Below are 5,335 nucleotides of genomic sequence, written 5' to 3'. Positions count from 1 at the left end.
CAATATTTTATTAATTGTGAAAGACGCGTAGAAATATTTCCTATCAATGGATGCAAACATCTTTCTGATCTAAAGGGTGTGTCACATCAAATTGCATCACGGAAAAAACGCTGTAGAAATTCGCCCAGTAGACCGATCCTTTTGAAAATTTTAGACAGTAAAATAAAAACTATTAAACAACTTTTGGCATTTTCTTTTTATTCATACTTCGAGCCCAAGCCCGTATGCTCGCACCTTCCTCTTTACCCCGTCTATAAGGTTCTGTACAACGTCAGGTTGTAGTTTTTTTTGAACAGAAATCCATTTTCTCTTGAAGTCCGCCTCCGATTTGACAACTTTTGGGTTCTTCCGGAGGGCCTGCTTCATAATCGCCCAATATTTCTCTATTGGGCGAAGCTCCGGCGCGTTGGGCGGGTTCATTTCCTTTGGCACGAAGGTGACCCCGTTGGCTTCGTACCACTCCAACACATCCTTTGAATAGTGGCACGAAGCGAGATCCGGCCAGAAGATGGTCGGGCCCTCGTGCTGCTTCAATAGTGGTAGTAAGCGCTTCTGTAGGCACTCCTTAAGGTAAACCTGCCCGTTTACCGTGCCGGTCATCACGAAGGGGGCGCTCCGCTTTCCGCAAGAGCAGATCGCTTGCCACATCATGTACTTTTTGGCAAACTTGGATAGTTTCTGCTTGCGAATCTCCACCGGAACGCTGAATTTGTCCTCTGCGGAGAATAACAACAGGCCCGGCAGCTGACGAAAGTCCGCTTTGACGTAGGTTTCGTCGTCCATTACCAGGCAATGCGGCTTCGTCAGCATTACGGTATACAGCTTCCGGGCTCGCGTCTTCCCCACCATGTTTTGCCTTTCGTCGCGGTTAGGAGCCTTCTGAACCTTGTATGTACGCAGGCCCTCCCGCTGCTTGGTCCGCTGGACGAATGAACTTGACAAATTCAGCTTATTGGCGACATCCCGGACCGAACTTCTCGGATCACGTCTAAACTGCTTAACTACGCGCTTGTGATCTTTTTCACTGACGGAGCATCCATTTTTTCCGTTCTTCACCTTCCGGTCGATGGTTAGGTTCTCGAAGTATCGTTTTAGTACTCTGCTGACCGTGGATTGGACGATTCCCAGCATCTTACCGATGTCCCGATGTGACAACTCCGGATTCTCGAAATGAGTGCGCAGGATTAATTCACGACGCTCTTTTTCGTTCAACGACATTTTTCCAAATTTACGAAAAATTGACAGTGAAGCATGGCCAACGTGATCTATACACTCTTATCTGATTATAAGCGAAAGCTGAAGATATAATTCCTAAAAATTAAATTTCTACAGCGTTTTTTCCGTGATGCAATTTGATGTGACACACCCTTTATTAGGAATGTTCCAGTTATAAGCATTCGAAATAGGGTTAGTACACAAATCGGCAGAACAAATGTATGGGAAAAAGGAAGTTCTTCCAGTTTTCATGAATTTAAATCGTTTAGAGATCAGCGAATTGTAATGTTTAGCATATCAAACAAATCTTAAAGAATTTCCGATTCGAATGATGTCCAAATCATGAGAATTTGTTCACAGTGTTATTAACGTTAACTTTATTTCGTAGAACCGTGACCTGTTTTCTAATTTGGTACCCTTCCTGAAAGACGTAGTTCTACGTCAAAGATTGCGTTTTTGCCTCAAAAATCGAGACAAAAACATTCACCAAAATTTTATTCTTCAAAACATCAAAAAAAGGTACGAAGACAGGTAATTTAGTGGAGAATCTGGGAAAAAAAAAACTATTTCATCAAAATCGGATGGACCGTTCAGAGGTAGAACTTCCACCAGTTTGCAAAACTTAGTTTCGATAAAAACGCGTTTTAAATTTTGGATCCGCGCTCCTTACGCAAAGACTTAGGTACACTAATTGGCTTGTAACTTCGGACAAACCTGGGACATCCATTTTAGGCCAGATATTTTTTTCAAGTTTCCATAGTGTACTAGCCCCTTAACCGTTTATCTGCTCTCAGCCACCACCAGGGTTGCCAACTATAATTTTAAAAAATCAGGAAGAATGAAAATAAAGATCAGGATAAATCAGGAGAGCTCATATTGGGTTGTCCGAAAAGTTAATGTCGATTTTAGGGAAAACAAAAACATCATTTTTAATCTGTATCATGTATCTTATCATTTAATTTTATAACCATAGTTCTGTTTCACAATCATTCGCATTCTTTCACACAGGTTAAATATTCTATCCTCCCAGAACATGTTTGCTTCCTCGTCGAAAACTGCTGCGAACCATACATGTAAAAAGCAGGATGCTTGGTAGTAGCTCATTATACAGAATCCATTCCAAATCCCACCAGAAACAGAGTATATCTTTCTTCGGGCGAAGACCGAATATGTAAAAGAATTAATAAGTATGGTATAAATCAGGGGTGGCCAAGGCGTAGTCCGCGGTCTACCGGTCGCCCGCGTAGCTTCTTGAAGGTGCCCGCCAGGTGATCTTGGATAGTGTATCTTACTATGCATCACAACTGACGTATTTATTATTATCTCTTCTATATTTTGATAACACCAGTGGAACGCGTCAAATAACATTTTTAATTGCACATTTATTTCAATTTTACAAACAAATACCTGTTGTGGTTGCCAAATCTGGATAACACGATAAAAAAGGTGGTAATTCAAATGGCAATACGTATAATTTTATTATTATGGCGATCGACTGCTAGCGATGTACATTAGCTCGATGAAAGTGGAGTTTTTAATTTTTTATTCATCCTTCAATTGTTCTAACAACGTCATATTTTTTCCGCTGATGATAGATGTTATACCTCTCTGTAATTAGGGAGTATAACACTCTACTTCTGTGTCCTTGAAAAAAAAATCTTTATAAACATACAAACATACGATTTTCTTCAAACATTCTTCGATATTTAGCTTTAAGACTCTGAATAAAATAATGTTTTACCTATCAATTCTATTTTAATCGATAATTAATCTATTTCTATAGAATTATTTTCATTGAATAAGTATTACTATTATTCATGTTTTTCTTTTAGTTTAAACTTTGTTTCAATTTTTGATACTAGATACATTTTCTAATGAATCATTGATACTGTCATCGTTGGTAGACCGCAGTCTGACATTTGTTCAATTAGTCGCCCGCAATGACCAAAAGTTTGGCCATCCCTGGTATAAATCATCGCATAAGCGGAGATGCTTGTTTCCGAAAAAACCCTATAGCATCACTATAGTCATTTGCAGAGAAATCAATATTCAAATTTTCACTGAATTCATTGTCCATGCTTTGAGATGAATCTTTTCTAAACAAATGAAAAAAGCATATCAGCAGTGGAAGACTTGTGGAATTTTTCCTAATTTTTATGATATTTAATACGATTATAGATATATTTACCATAGTCCCATCATTAAAGTTGATTCTACTTTGAATCAGACGAACAAATTGCATACAAAATCTTTTTATATTGACTGTGGATTGAAAAAATTTCTCTTGAATAATTTTACACTCTGAACCGTATTTCTACATTAATATCTCTGGGGATACATCTACATACACATTATCCTCAATAGAGCAATGTTGTTCCACAAACTTAATCTTCTAATTTCATAAATTAGAAGCTTTTGTACAGCTTTGCGTCTAGAAAATTTGCAAGATTGTAAGATGCATGAATACCAGTATATATATTACGAATAACGTAAAGAGTACAAAAATCAGGAAAAATTAGGATCATTTCACAAAAATCAGGATAAATTGAGTGTTCGTCAGGATATCAGGGAGCGTGCTAAAAAGTCTGGGAAATCCTGAAAAATCAGGAAGGTTGGCATCCCTGGCCACCACAGCAAAGAAGTATACTAATATTATAATTTATGCAACAATGTATCAGTTCACACATTTTCTAAACGAACTTCAATTTCTTGTAAACTCATTCACGAACTAAAATGTGCTACTATGAAAGGAAAGGATTAATGGAAAACTCCAAGTATTGCAGCACTCTGAAGATGTAAATAGCATTGTTCTGTATGTTCAAACAGAACGATAAAAAGCGAAAGACGCCAAACTAATTATTATTGTGATACATGCGAAAACTATTTTAGGGACTATTTCGAAAGATATCACATGAATAAGAATTATATCAAATATTTTTTTAAACATAAACATATAAACATTTTTTAGTAAATACTTATCAGAAGTTTACAAAAAATAAAGGAGTTTTGTCCATCTTCCATAATCTCACAAGTTATACATATACTGCTTTTTCAAGTAAAAATAATTGCGACCAGTACTACACATTTGTTGAAATTTATTACGATCGCAAAGGGTTAAATTTATAGGTTCAATTTTGAAGCATAATCTTAGCTTTAGTATCATTGATCGATATAGTTATTATGAATTTGACGCTGTTGATGGAGTCCACGTAAAAAGTCGCATTCACTGTGCCTTAGTAGGAAAAAGATAAACAGTGTTATTTATTTATCGTAAAGCTAGTCGATGTAACAGACTTTTGCATATTTTCGTCTTAGATTGAACATGAGAAAGCAGTACGCTACATATGAATGCCAAAATTACTCTCATTCAGACTGATTCAAATGCTATAGGAATAAATTTGGTGAGTTTGGAAAAAATATTATTGATATCAAGCCATAATTAATATTGGAAAAATCTGTAAATCTGTATGACAACCAAAAAAAAAATCTGTAATCTTTATATACAGATTCTTGGTTTCTAAAAGTCTGAAAAATCTGTATAAATACAGATTATTCTGTAGATATGGTAACTCTGTTGGCTGGGCACTTTCTATTTTACAATCAGCTGTGACTGAGATTCCAACATTTACACGAAAAACTAGACATTCTCTGGTTTTCATATATCGATGCTCATAAATGTACATAAAATCACTTTAATTAACAATTAGTTCTTTATGTCACTACAACTTTTTGAAGGTCAGTTCAGTTCATATAACAAACGATTCTTCCAGGGCCACCATATTGAGTCTTGAATGAGTCAAATTTACGTATTTCTGAATAGTTACAAAAACACAATTCAAAAGCAGTTATGCCCATTAATCACAATCCTACGTCAAGCTTCTGTCCGTGCCTTTAGCATCGGCCAGGAACTAAACCATTTGCGCAAAGCTGGATTCAAAAAGAAGCTCGATGTTTGGGTGCCACATCAATTGAGACCATAAAACATGATGGAATCACTTTAATTAACAATTAATGAGTTCTTTATGTCACTACAACTCGTACAACCTTTTTGAAGGTCAGTTCAGTTCATATAACAAACGATTCTTCCAGGGCCACCATGTTGAGTCTTGAATGAGTCAAA

The sequence above is a fragment of the Toxorhynchites rutilus genome, chromosome 3 (assembly GCF_029784135.1).
Source record: "Toxorhynchites rutilus septentrionalis strain SRP chromosome 3, ASM2978413v1, whole genome shotgun sequence".
NCBI lineage: Eukaryota > Metazoa > Arthropoda > Insecta > Diptera > Culicidae > Toxorhynchites > Toxorhynchites rutilus.
Note: the sequence above shows the minus strand (reverse complement) of the source record.